This window comes from Anomaloglossus baeobatrachus, chromosome 4, assembly GCF_048569485.1.
Source record: "Anomaloglossus baeobatrachus isolate aAnoBae1 chromosome 4, aAnoBae1.hap1, whole genome shotgun sequence".
Taxonomy (NCBI): domain Eukaryota; kingdom Metazoa; phylum Chordata; class Amphibia; order Anura; family Aromobatidae; genus Anomaloglossus; species Anomaloglossus baeobatrachus.
In genome coordinates, this window is record NC_134356.1 from 466,304,536 (window position 1) to 466,319,851 (window position 15,316).

The following is a 15,316-nucleotide window of genomic DNA, read 5'->3' on the forward strand; positions in this document are numbered from 1 at the left end:
CCGGAAGTGGAAGGCTTATGGAACTACTGTTAGCCTTCCACGGCCTGGACAGCCTCTGAAAGTTTCCACCCGTGCCGAGGCCAGGCTTGTCCGAAGAGTCAAGGCTAACCCAAGGACAAGGAAGGAGCTCCGGGAAGATCTCATGGCAGTGGGGACATTGGTTTCAGTCAATACCATAAGTAACGTACTCCACCGCAATGGTCTCCGTTCCAGACGAGCCCGTAAGGTACCTTTACTTTCAAAGCGTCATGTCAAGGCTCGTCTACAGTTTGCTCATGATCACTTGGAGGACTCTGCGACAGACTGGTTCAAGGTTCTCTGGTCTGATGAGACCAAGATCGAGATCTTTGGTGCCAACCACACACGTGACGTTTGGAGACTGGATGGCACTGCATACGACCCCAAGAATACCATCCCTACAGTCAAGCATGGTGGTGGCAGCATCATGCTGTGGGGCTGTTTCTCAGCCAAGGGGCCTGGCCATCTGGTCCGCTTCCATGGGAAGATGGATAGCACGGCCTACCTGGAGATTTTGGCCAAGAACCTCCGCTCCTCCATCAAGGATCTTAAGATGGGTCATCATTTCATCTTCCAACAAGACAACGACCAAAGCACACAGCCAAGAAAACCAAGGCCTGGTTCAAGAGGGAAAAAATAAAGGTGTTGCAGTGGCCTAGTCAGTCTCCTGACCTTAACCCAATTGAAAACTTGTGGAAGGAGCTCAAGATTAAAGTCCACATGAGACACCCAAAGAACCTAGATAACTTGGAGAAGATCTGCATGGAGGAGTGGGCCAAGATAACTCCAGAGACCTGTGCCGGCCTGATCAGGTCTTATAAAAGATGATTATTAGCTGTAATTGCAAACAAGGGTTATTCCACAAAATATTAAACCTAGGGGTTGAATAATAATTGACCCACACTTTTATGTTGAAAATGTATTAAAATTTAACTGCGCAACATAACTTGTTGGTTTGTAAGATTTATGCATCTGTTAATAAATCCTGCTCTTGTTTGAAGTTTGCAGGCTCTAACTGATTTGCATCTTATCAAACCTGCTAAATCTGCAGGGGGTTGAATACTACTTGTAGGCACTGTATATATATATATTTGTATGTATGTATATATATGTATGTATATATATATATATATATATATATATATATATATATATATATATATATATATATACACACACACACACATGTACATATTTTTTTAAAAATATAGGGTATTTTGATGTTTAAATGTATAATTTGATGACAATTCACTAAAATGTCATTTTTTTCTGTTTACAGTCTAAACTGTTCAATTGTCTCATTTAAACCATCTGGATTTAGACATTGTAGGCTGAATATCCGTTATGATTCTCTCATATTAAGTGTTTTTCTCCTGTTCTGCTGGAATTTGTTCTTACGGAATTATTTTTATAAGAGAAAAGGGTCAATTATGTTTTACCGTTATGTAGCCAGAAAGACTTTGCTTTATAGAAATAATTTTTAGTATTATACCGTTTTCCTTTCATATGGGATCGAATGTTTTGTACCATACGGGAAACATATTGAAGTCCGTATATACAATTTATAGTATAAACCACGTAATCTGAATTACAGGATAATTTTTTATTTATTTTATACATTTTATTAGTAGTGTTTGATTTGATATTTTTTGGCGCATGGTGAATGATTCTACAGCATTGTGGATTTACATTTACAGCATTCGGATTATGCGGCTTATGCTATAAATTGTATATGTGGACTTCAATATGTTAAAATAAGTTTGTCCCAAATTAAAGAGGACCAACCAGCAGGATTTTGTTATATGAGGAAAAGGCAGTGCCATACTGGCACTAAGATGCTGAATGCAGGCATACCTATTATAAAAAGATCCAATGCTTGGTTGCAGAAATCAAAATTGCAGAAAAGCACGTCACTTTGTTTGATGTGCGCAACATAGGGGGGTCTTTGTAGGACGGGTCCCTGCGTTTATTCCTCCTCCTCCGGCATTCTCTGGCTTACCTCCTTTTCTTTATTTGAATATCGCACCACTATTTCTATTGGTGGCGCGTGCGCATTGCGAAAACACTAAGGTCTTCATGAAAATAGTGCCGGAGTATGTGCATATGCGTACCGCGATCTCTGGTGCTATTTTATGGAACATACAGCAGTGAAGACCATAAGAAGCATTGGCGCATGCACAGATGTAAAAAAAACCCAAAAAACATGATGCGTCTCATGGTCTTCAATGCAATGTGTTCAATAAAGTGGCGCTGGAGATTGTGGTACGCACATGCTTGGACTCCGGCACCATTTTTATGAAGAACTGGGTAATCTGTGGCAATGCGTACGGGCACCAACAAGAGTGATGGCGGCGTGCCATGATATTCAAATATAGAAAAGGAGGCAAGCCAGGAGGACACCGGAGGAGGAATAAACGCGGGGACACGACACACAACGACCCGCCCCATTGCCCATGTCAATCAAAATGCAGAAGTTTTCTACAACTTTGATTAAAGATATTTCATCAACCAAGCATCAGATTTTTCTACAACAGGTATGCCTGGATTCAGCATCTTAGTGCCTGTATGACACTGCCTTTAATTCATTTAGAAAAATACTGCTGGTTGGCCCTCTTTAAAGTACAAAAGCATAATTTTCAAATAAGAACAATTTCTCAGTTGGAAGCATATAAAAATAGCTTTTGTGACTCGATATTACTGCTGTATACATATTTTAGATCCTACTGTTATTTTTTTTTTTATTCCACCTTCTGACCTCCATGGAGCCATTGACAAAATACCAAAATTTTGAATTTTGTTTGTATTCTCCATAAATCAAGAAAAGCTTATGATTATTTGTCCCATGTCTCTGTGCTCTTTTCTGTAGGCCCCCTTCACACGCACATGTCTCCGGTACGTGCTAGGTCCGTGCCCGCATGTACCGGAGACACGGGCACACGTAAACCCATTAAAATCAAAGGGTTTATGTGACCGCACGTGTGCAGCCATTGGCCCGTGCCTCCGTGTGGAGCAGATGTGTGTCCATGTGCTCCACATGGATGCATGTCCGTTTTTCTCCGGCAGCACGGGTGTCACACGGCCCAAACCCGTACCACACGGATGTAGTGTGGATGCGGTCCCGTGTGACACGCGCCAGAGAAACACACATCAGAGAAAAAAAAATCTTTACTCACTTTCTCCAGCCTTCCTGTCTTCGCCGCTGCTGTCACTTGCTGCCGACCGCCACTCATTATGCTCATTTAATATTCACTTCACTGCGGCCGGCAGCAGCAGTAGCGGAGACCGAAGATCAGCACCACGGACAGCGACGCCAGGGACAGGTGAGCAGAAAGTTCCGTTCTCCGTGTGTTATCACGGATAACGCACGGACATCACACGTAGTGCCATAAACACGGCACATGGAGGGGAAAACGCACCTTTGACACGTCCGTGAAACACGTGCGTGATTTTCACGGACGTATGAAGGGGGCCTTAGGCTGCTTTTACACTTGCGTTGTTTTGCATCCATTACAATCAGTTGTGTGACTGATGCAACAGATGCGTTGCAGATAGTGGCACAACTGATGTGACTGATGCTGCAAAAAAACGATTTGTTGTTTGTTTATTTTTTTACTGTTATATTGGCGGCTGGCTTTTTGTGAACGATCAGGTGATCGTTCACAAAAGCCGGCCACTGACCGTTCAGGTGATCATTCAGAAAAGGCGGTCGCCGAGCGATCAGGTGATCGTTCACAAAAGCCGGCCACTGACCGTTCAGGTGATCATTCAGAAAAGGCGGTCGCCGAGCGATCAGCTGATCGCTCACAAAAGCCGGCCGCAGGCCGATCAGGTGATCATTCAGAAAAGTCGGTCGCCGAGTGATCAGCTGATCGTTCACAAAAGGAGGCCGCCGGGCGATCAGCTGATCGTTCCGGCCACTGGAACTGAATTTACAGTATATCATGGTTTTTTACAGTGCGCATGCTCACAGTAAAAAAACGATCCGCCACACACAAAAAACGTTACATTCAGCGTTGCTCCCTCTTGAAGGTCAGTCAGTAAATGACTGATCCGTGACGCGGCGGATGCAATGCAGGGCCATCAGTCACAATCTGTTGCTAATAAAAGTCTATTGGGAAAAAACGTATTCCTGCTAAATATTTTGCAGGATACTGTAATTCCTTAAGGCGACAGATTGTGACTGATGCAAAACAACGCAAGTGTGAAAGCAGCCCGAAAGCTGGTGTCACACATAACGACGACGACAACGACGTCGCTGCTACGTCACCATTTTCTGTGACGTTGCAGCGACGTCCCGTCGCTGTGTGTGACATCTAGCAACGACCTGGCCCCTGCTGTGAGGTCGCCTGTCGTTGCTGAATGTCCAGCTTCATTTTTTAGTCGTCACTCTCCCGCTGTGACACACACATCGCTGTGTGTGACAGCGAGAGCGACAAAATGAAGCGAGCAGAGGGAGCAGGAGCCGGCGTCTGGCAGCTGCGGTAAGCTGTAACCAGCGTAAACATCGGGTAACCAAGGGAAGACCTTTCCCTGGTTACCCGATATTTACCTTCGTTACCGGCCTCCGCTCTTGCTGCCAGACGCTGGCTCCTGCTCTGTGCACATGTAGCTGCAGTATGCATCGGGTAATTAACCCGATGTATACTGTAGCAAGTAGAGCAAGGAGCCAGCGCTAAGCAGTGCGCGCGGCTCCCTGCTCTCTGCACTGTGACATGTAGCTGCAGCACACATCGGGTTAATTAACCCGATGTGTACTGTACCTAGGAGAGCAAGGAGCCAGCGCTAAGCGCGGCTCCCTGCTCTCTGCACATGTAGCACAGCGACGTTATGATCGCTGCTTCTGCTGTGTTTGACAGCTAAGCAGCGATCATAACAGCGACTTACAAGGTCGCTGTTACGTCACCGAAAATGGGGACGTAACAGCGACGTCGTTGTCGCTGTCGCTTAGTGTGACACCAGCTTAAGTCTCTTGATGATCTATGCTAATCTTCCCACTGTTGCCTTTGTTTACTTTGCTCATTAGCCTTCTCTGTTGGGCTAAGTTTTTGGATGAATTCGAGATGTGCTGTAAGTGTAAAGGACAGTTCGGTCATGTTTATTAGTTCCTGTGCTGCCAAAAATATCCTCATAGATCAGTAGTGGCAGAAATGTCCTCATCTGTCATTTTTCTTCACCAGGCACCTCAGTCATCAACTGCTCTCCAGGGATTGCTGTCACTTGCTCACACTTTATGAGGAAGCCACTAAATTTGTCAACAAGTCAAACATGCATAAAAAAGGTCACGCCTCTCATTTTCATGTTGGAGTAACACCTTAGGCTATGTGCACACAGTGCGTTTTTCTCAGCGTTTTTGCGCGTTTTTCGGGTGCGTTTTTGGCCTCAAAACTGCATGACTTTGCTTCCCCAGCAAAGTCTATGAGTTTTCATTTTTGCTGTCCCCACACAGTGTTTTTTTTCAGCTGCGTTTTTGTGGTGACCACAAAAGCGCAGCATGTCAATTATTCCCGCGTTTTTCACTGCGCTTTTCATCCATTGAGTTCAATGGGATGTTGAAAGACGCAATGAGAAACGCAAATAGCTGCGTTTTGGTGCGTTTTGGTGCGTTTCTAAGACCAAAAACGCAGCTATAAACGCAGGAGGTGGGTAGTAAAGTGACATGTACAGGAAGAGGATTCCTTCTGTCAGTAAATACAGAAGCGTGAATCCTCCCGGTACCGTCACCGTCGCTTCCACCTCCCGTCCTGTGCATGTATGCTGCCGTGCGGCGCCATGTCTGGGCGGGAGGTGGAAGCGGCTGCGAAAACAAAAGTGAACAGTAGAAAAAAAAAATTCATACTCACCTGTCTGCAGACTCCCGGTGCCATGCCCGCTCCCATCTCCTCCCGGTCCCGCCGCTCTGGCTGTGTGCAGTCTCCCCGGGTGCGTATGCCTGCAGGATGCAGGACCTGGCGATGGATCACCTGATGCAGTCACCTGACGCATCAGGTGATCGTAAGTATCGCGGTGACGCGGGTGCCCGGCCGGCTATCAGCGGATGCGTCAGGTGACTTCATCCCTGATTACCGGCAGCTGCTGCAGCGATCGGACAGGATCAGACTCCCGCCCCATCGCTGCAGGAGCTGCCAGTAATCAGCACATAAGTGAGTATTATTTTTTTTTTTTTTTTTTTGCACCGATGCATCTGCTGATTGTATAAACGGCTTTTATACAATCAGCTGATGTGTGATGGGATTCAGGCACTTGATCCTGACACATCATCTGATCGCTTTGCCTTCCAGCAAACCGATCAGATGATACTGGATCCGGATTGGACGGCGCGGGACCCTGACCCAGGATTACTGCGGAGGGGGGTTCTTTATTTCAATAAAGATGGAGTCACTAATTGTGTTGTGTTTTATTTCTAATAAAAATATTTTTCTGTGTGTTGTGTTTTTTTTTTATCTTTACTAGAAATTCATGGTGGTCATGTCTAATATTGGCGTGACACCATGAATTTCGGGCTTAGGGCTAGCTGATAATATACAGCTAGCCCTAACTCCATTATTACCTAGCTAGCCACCCGGCTTCAGGGCAGCTGGAAGAGTTGGATACAGCGCCAGAAGATGGCGCTTCTATGAAAGCGCCATTTTCTGGGGTGGCTGCGGGACTGCAATTCACAGCGGGGGTGCCCAGAAAGCATGGGTACCCTGCACTGTGGATTCCAATCCCCAGCTGCCTAGTTGTACCCGGCTGGACTCAAAAATTGGGCGAAGCCCACGTCATTTTTTTTTTAAATTATTTCATGAAATTCATGAAATAATTAAAAAAAAAAGGGCTTCCCTATATTATTGGTTCCCAGCCGGGTACAAATAGGCAGCTGGGGGTTGGGGGCAGCCCGTACCTGCCTGCTGTACCCGGCTAGCATACAAAAATATGGCGAAGCCCACGTCATTTTTTTTGTTTGGGGGGGCAAAGAAATCCTGCATACAGTCCTGGAAGGAGGATGCTGAGCCTTGTAGTTCGACAGCTGTTGTCTGCTCTCCTGCATACACTATTGGATGGAGGATGCTGAGCCTTGTAGTTCTGCAGCTGTCTGCTCTTCTGCATACACTAGTGGAGAATGAAGAACACATTGAAGAAGGAAATGACATCAGACCTTTTTTTTTTGTTCACTGATAAAAAACGCATAAGGACGCAGTGAGCAAAAACGCAGCAAAACGCAGCAAAAAACGCACCAAATCGCGGCAAAACGCGTGCGTTTTTTGCCGCGTTTTTTCGACGCAGGTGCGTTTTTGTGCGTTTTTAGCAGCCAAAAACGCACAAAAACGCAGCGTCAAAAAAACGCAGTGTGTGCACGTACCCTTACTGTGATCTGGCAGAATGGGGAGGATGGCACCATTACTTGGTTTGACTCCACACTAGGTCGGGGGACCTCTGTGCCAGGGGGATTACAGGAAGAATGTTATGATAATGTTCTGCCTGTTATCCATGGGGAAAGGATACAAGGGAGAACAAAATGACAAAAATTGATCTGATGTATGGCATTGCTAGCCAAAGGGCTACTTGGCGCTATGAAGTAGCACAGCGATCCAGCATTCTTTTTATTTCTTTGGCCAGATGTATATTTACTGAAAACATTTAAAAAAAGAAAAAAAAACAACCTGCTGCTAAACTTGTAACCCTTTTAACAGCCTAACAATATTAAATGACACTTGAAAACTGATGCAGATGTAAAAGTACACATATGTGAAATTATATTTACTAATTATTTTGTACAGCATGACTAACTGGTTTAACCCCCTCACACCCGGCCGTTCTTCCTTTTTTTTTTTTTTTTAGTTTTTTTGCTCCCCTTCTACCGAAAGCCATAACTTTTTTATTTTTCCGTCAATATTGCCATATGAGGGCTTGTTTTTTTTTGCAGTACTTTGAAATGAAACCATGAGTTTTAACATATAGTGTACTGGAAGACTGCAAAAAAAAAATTGCAAGTGTGGAAAAATTGCAAAAAAAGTGCAAATGCATGATTGTTTTTGAGATATTTTATTCACCGTGTTCACTATATGGTAAAATTGATGTGTTGGTATGATTTCTTTGGTTGGTACAAGTTCGCAGATACCAAACATGTATAGGTTTACTTTTATCTAAGGGGTTAAAAAGAATTCTGATGTTTGTCCAAAAATGTGGCACACTTTTTGCGCCATGTTTTGAGGCCCATAGCGTTCTCAGTTTTTGGGATCTATGGCTCATTGATGCCTTATTTTTTGTGTCTCAAACTGACATTTTTAATGGTACCAATTGTGTGCAGATGCTACATTTTGATCGCCTGTTATTGCATTTTGCACAAAATGTGCTGCAATCAAAAAATGTAATTTTGGCGTTTGAAATTTTTTTGACACTACGCCATTTACCAATCAGATTAATTGATTTTATATTTTGATAGATTGGGCATTTCTGAATACGGCAATACCAAATATGTCAATATTTTTTTCTTTTTTTAACCCTTTGATTTTCAATGGAGCGAATGGGGGGGTGATTTGAACTTTTAGATTTTTTATTTTTATTTTTTAGAAACTTTTTTTTAACTTTTTTTCTATTTTACTAATATCTCTAGGGGACTATAAGGATCAGCAGTCTGATCACTCATTCATTTCTGGTGATCACAGCTACACAGCTTAGTTCACTAGAAATACTCACCTCTTGTTACTGGCAGCACTCGGCCAGGTGAAACAGGAAGTGAGTCATGAATGATAGCTATAGGAGTCATCATATGACCCTGTGCGACCATGACAACCATCGGCTCACATTGATTACGTCAAAGCGCCGCCGATGGGGCCGGATAAGTGAAGATTTACTGTGGCTGGGATTTAAATCGCAATATCACATTTTGACATTGTGATTTAAGAGATTAACAGGCGCGGGTGGATAGTGGATCGATTCATGCCTGCGAGCCATACATGTCAGCTTTTCAAATCAGCTGACATGTGGATGTATTACTGGCAGCTTCCCTCAGTGATTACAACAATATAGGTTAGGACGTACCATTACGACGACGGTCATTAAGGGGTTAAGGATATAACAATTGAAAGTTTGAAAATTGCTAAACTTTCAAAATTTTGCAAATATTCTGATATTTTAGCAAATAAATGCAAAACATATCGACCTAAATTTACCACTAACATAAAGTTCAATGTGTCATGAAAATAAACAATCTTCGGATTACTGGGATATGTTGAAGCATTCCAGAGTTTTTATCACGTAAAGTGACATTGGTCAGATTTCATAACCTAGAGTATTGTACAAGCTGACCTTTTCTTCAATCTCAAAACAGCAAGTGAGCTTAGTCAAAACAACAAAATTTGGAGGCAAGCAGCTAAAAAAACGTGCATTTTTTATTTCGTTTGCACGTTTTTTCACTTCCGTTTTTTCATGCTTCTTTTTGTATTTTTTTGTACCCACCGATCACTGCTGGGTCTCTGCTGGGTCCCTGGCTGATGTTACAGCTGGGACCCGGCTCTCACTGCCTCTGAGTGGTGCTTCCCTTAGTTTCACCGCCTGAATGGTGCGATCAGTGCGATGGCAGCATCCAGGAGGCAGGGAGAGGAATCGCTTACCTCTCCCTGGCAATCAGGTTACTGTAATGCGATCAAAGGGACCCGATCATTGCCGTAGTAACCCTGGGTCGTCACCATGACCTCGGGTTACTGAGCTACAGAGAGCCTCACACACCATATTGTATGCATGGTGTGTGAGGCGAAGTGCTGTGATATAATCCCCTGTAGCACTGCAGGGAATTACAGAAACACAGGAAATTAACACAGAAACAAATTATATGCTGCTTCTTTTTTCAGCAACAAAATCTGCAAGGAAAAATGAAGCAGCGTGTGCACAGCAAGTCACAATTCTCATAGACTTTATTTATTAAAATAAGCAAGGAAAAATGCCAAAAATATTATATGAAACCATAAAACCATATGAAGATACTTGCAATAAAGGCCTGAAGAAGAGGCTGTGAGATAGTGCTGGATCTGAGCAAGGTGAGTATAGGTATTTCTTATTTTCTGTGTGCAGCCATATAATAAAATTAATATATTCCTCGGCAGCCCCTTCAAGAGGTTTGAACCTGCTGTAAGCAGTTGTAAAGCTTTTGTGGACTACTTTTTCTATCCACAAGATCTACAAAACTTCCCATTGTTTCCTGTGTCCAAAAGGCACACTAGTGCACCAATTACACCCTGTTTAACAGGTGCTGCGCAGGCCAGCTTCCAGTGTCTTCTCCAAATTCAAATAGGTCTTCAGTTAGGCAAGAGACGCCATCCAAACTTTTATCATTTCTAACTTTACCTTAAAGAGGTTGCCCACTACTTTTACATTGATGGGCTATCCTTAGGTGGTGGCAGCAAGTGGCCGGAAATGCTCAGTTCCAGAGCTACCCCATCAACGGATAGCAGGTGCCGCCAGGTACTGCACATCCGTTTCCCATTCCAATCAACAGGAGGCAAATTTGCCATAGCTGCTATCTGAAGACAGGGCAACTGAGAATTTCAGGCTACCTACTGCACCAAAAACAGCTGATTTGGCAGCGGTGCCAGGTGTCATAATCTGGCCAATCAGACATTGATGACCTATCCCAAGGATAGGCCATCAATGTGAGGTGGATGACATCTTTAATATGACTAGAAGGTGGCCCGATTCTACGCATCGGGTATTCTAGAATTTACGTATTGTGTAGTTAATGTATGATTTTTGTTATATATATATATATATATATATATAGATGTTGTTGTGTGTAGTTACCAAGTGTTTGTGTAGGGCGCTGTACATGTTCTGGGTGTTGTCTGGGTGTGGCGGGGGGTGAGAGCGGTGTTGTATGTGTGTTGCGTGTGTTGCATTGTTTGTAGAGCGCTGTGTGTCTGTAGCGTTGTGTGTGTGTGTGTTGCGCGGTTTGTGTGGGTGTGGTGTGTTTTGGGGGGAGGTATGTTTTGTGCAATGTGTGTGTTGCGTGGTATGTGCGTATATTTATGTATGCCGCGGTGTTTGTGTGTTGGGTGTTGTGTGTGTGCAGCGTTGTCTGTGTGTGTGGGTGTCTGTACGGCGGTGTTTGTGGTTCCCAGTGTGTGTGTGGTGTGTTGTGTGTGTGTGTGTTGGGGGGAGGTGTGCACCTCCCATCGTGCTCCATCCCCCATGCTGCGCACCCCCCATCGTGCTCCATCCGCCATGCTGTGCACTCCCAAACGTGCTCCATCCGCCATGCTGCGCACTCCCAAACGTGCTCCATCCGCCATGCTGCGCACTCCCAAACGTGCTCCATCCGCCATGCTGCGCACTCCCAAACGTGCTCCATCCGCCATGCTGCACACTCCCAAACGTGGTCCATCCGCCATGCTGCGCACTCCCAAACGTGCTCCATCCGCCATGCTGCGCACTCCCAAACGTGCTCCATCCGCCATGCTGCGCACTCCCAAACGTGCTCCATCCGTCATGCTGCGCACTCCCAAACGTGGTCCATCCGCCATGCTGCGCAGTCCCAAACGTGCTCCATCCGCCATGCTGCGCACTCCCAAACGTGCTCCATCCGCCATGCTGCGCACTCCCAAACGTGCTCCATCCGCCATGCTGCGCACTCCCAAACATGCTCCATCCGCCATGCTGCGCACTCCCAAACGTGGTCCATCCACCATGCTGCGCAGTCCCAAACGTACTCCATCCGCCATGCTGCACACTCCCAAACGTGCTCCATCCCCCATGCTGCGCACTCCCCATCGTGCGCCATCCCCCATGCTGCACACCCCCCATCGTGCTCCATCCCCCATGCTGCACCAGCATCAGCCTCTCTGCCCCCAGCATCAGCCTCTCTCCTCCCAGCATCAGCCTCTCTCCTCCCAGCATCAGCCTCTCTCCTCCCAGCATCAGCCTCTCTCCTCCCAGCATCAGCCTCTCTGTCCCCAGCATCAGCCTCTCTCCTCCCAGCCTCAGCCTCCCCCAGCATCAGTCTCTCTTCTCTCAGCCTCCCCCCTCCCAGCCTCCCTCCTCCCAGCCTCCCCCAGCATCAGCCTCTCTCCTCCCAGCCTCCCCCAGCATCAGCCTACCCCAGCATCAGCCTCCCCCAGCATCAGCCTCTCTCCTTCCAGCCTCCCCCAGCATCAGCCTCTCTCCTCCCAGCCTCCCTCCTCCCAGCCTTCCCCAGGATCAGCCTCTCTCCTCCCAGCCTTCCCCAGGATCAGCCTCTCTCCTCCCAGCCTCCCTCTTCCCAGCCTTCCCCAGCATCAGCCTCCACCTCCCAGCCTCCCTCAGCATCAGCCTCCCCCAGCATCAGCCTCTCTCCTTCCAGCCTCCCCCAGCATCAGCCTCCCCCAGCATCAGCCTCTCTCCTTCCAGCCTACCCCAGCATCAGCCTCCCCCAGCATCAGCCTCTCTCCTCCCAGCCTCCCTCCTCCCAACCTCCCCCAGCATCAGCCTCCCCCTCCCAGCCTCCCCCAGCATCAGCCTCCCCCAGCATCAGCCTCTCTCCTTCCAGCCTCCCCCAGCATCAGCCTCCCTCAGCATCAGCCTCCGCCTCCCAGCCTCCCCCAGCATCAGCCTCTGCCTCCCAGCCTCCCCAAGCATCAGCCATTCTCCTCCCAGCCTCCCCCAGCATCAGCCTCTCTCCTTCCAGCCTCCCCCAGCATCAGCCTCCCTCAGCATCAGCCTCCGCCTCCCAGCCTCCCCCAGCATCAGCCTCTGCCTCCCAGCCTCCCCAAGCATCAGCCATTCTCCTCCCAGCCTCCCCCAGCATCAGCCTCTCTCCTCCCAGCCTCCTCCAGCATCAGCCTCTCTCCTCCCAGCCTCCCCTAGCATCAGCCTCTTCCTCCCAGCCTCCCCCAGCATCAGCCTCTCTCCTTCCAGCCTCCCCCAGCATCAGCCTCCCCCAGCATCAGCCTCTCTCCTCCCAGCCTCCCCCAGCATCAGCCTCCCCCTCCCAGCCTCCCCCAGCATCAGCCTCCCCCAGCATCAGCCTCTCTCCTTCCAGCCTCCCCCAGCATCAGCCTCTCTCATCCCAGCCACCCCCAGCATCAGCCTCCCCCAGCATCAGCCTCTCTCCTCCCAGCCTCCCCCAGCATCAGCCTCCCCCAGCATCAGCCTACACCCTCCCAGCCTCCCCCAACATCAGCCTCCCCCAGCATCAGCCTCTCTCCTTCCAGCCTCCCCCAGCATCAGCCTCTCTCATCCCAGCCACCCCCAGCATCAGCCTCCCCCAGCATCAGCCTCTCTCCTCCCAGCCTCCCCCAGCATCAGCCTCCCCCAGCATCAGCCTACACCCTCCCAGCCTCCCCCAACATCAGCCTCCCCCAGCATCAGCCTCCCCCTCCCAGCCTTCCCCAGGATCAGCCTCTCTCCTCCCAGCCTCCTTCAGCACGCCGTGCTCCTCTGCCAACACTCAGAGATCCGATCGCATACACTCACACACACACACACCCACCCGATCGCATACACTCACACCCACCCGATCGCATACACTCACACCCACCCGATGGCATACACTCACACACACCCGATAGCATACACTCACACACACCCGATCGCATACACTCACACACACCCGATCGCATACACTCACACACACCCGATCGCATACACTCACACACACCCGATCGCATACACTCACACACACCCGATCGCATACACTCACACACACATTGACGATATTGCACATACGCGCTCACACTCACAACATCCGGAGATACCACATGCTTCTGGCCATGTGATCCTCCGGCAGGTCCTGGAAGCTCACAGCACAGTATCGCGGCCGAGAAGCAAGCGATATCTCCGGATGCTGTGAGTATGTGGATGCGATCTGATGTGTGTGTGAGAGTGAGTGTGATCTGATGTGTGTGTGTGTGTCTGTTGTTATGTGTGTGCGTGTGGATGTTCCGCCGCTGCAGGACCTTGATGCGCTGGTAACTATGCTATCATGGTTACCAGCGCATCACGTCCCCCACTCGCACGGGAGCCCACACCAGCATACGGCGGCAAACCCCAGCAATGCGAGGGTTTGTGTCGGCTGGGTTGGCGGCGTATGCTGGTGTGGGCTCCCGGGGGTACAGTACTCACCTGGGAGTCGTGTCTCCTTGTCAGTTCGGGGGATGCGTGCGGGGGGCGGGGCCAAAGCGAGCGTGCATTGCGTGAGGGGGCGGGGCGTGGCCGAGTTGCCAATACGTGCAGGGTGCCGGGGCGAGAGGCCAATCCGTGTGGGGGGCGGAGCCTGTGCGAGCGGCCGGCCAATCCGTGGGGGGGGAGCCAGGGCGAGCGACCAATCCGTGCGGGGGGCGGGGTCATGGCGAGGCCAGCGGCCAATCCGCTTTGTGTCACCGTAAGGACACAATTTTGGAGCAAGACAGACAGACAGACAGACAGACAGACAGAATAAGGCAATTATATATATAGATTAGATGGCATACAGCTTAATTCCCTTACTAATCTGATGCTGCTATTTCAGCTGTCATTTTGTTAATTTGTCATGGGTTGAGCATGGCTTTATAGAATCCAAAAGTTTTGTTACTTTTTCTAAAATTTAGACATACATCATTTTTAAGGATATAGCACAATTACCAATTGGTGGGTAATCACATTTTTTTTAATCTATAGAGAACATCAACATACCCACATGTGTAGAACACATATTCAGTGCAGGTGGACACCAGACTTATCTTTCAAAAGCTTTATGTTAATTTTTTTCCTATGGAGGGAAAACCTAACCCCAAATTTAAATGATAAACAACCTAATTGTTGTAAAAAGGTACGAAGATGTAATGGCACAAACAATGGTAAACAATAAACAATTGTTAATTCAATTACCACCAATGGATATGGTGCCAAAGTCAAATGTAAGAAGGGGTTAAGGTGGTGTCACACATAGCAACGCAGCAGCGATCATGACCAGCGATCTGACCTTATCAGAATCGCTGCTGCATCATTACATGGTCGCTGGTGAGCTGTCAAACAGGCAGATCTCACCAGCGACCAGTGACCAGCCCCCAGCCAGCAGCGACGCGTGGAAGCATAATTAAGGTAAATATCGGGTAACCAAGGAAAGCACTTCTCTTGGTTACCCGATATTTACCTTAGTTACTAGTGTCCGCCGCTCTCACGCTGCCAGTGCCGGCTCCCTGTTCCCTGCACTCCTAGCCAGAGTACACATCGGGTTAATTACCGAATGTGTACTCCGGCTATGTGTGCAGGGAGCAGGGAGCCGGCACTGGTAGCGTGAGAGCACACCGCTTAGCGCTGGCTCCCTGCACTCCTAGCCAGAGTACACATCTGGTTAATTACCCGATGTGTA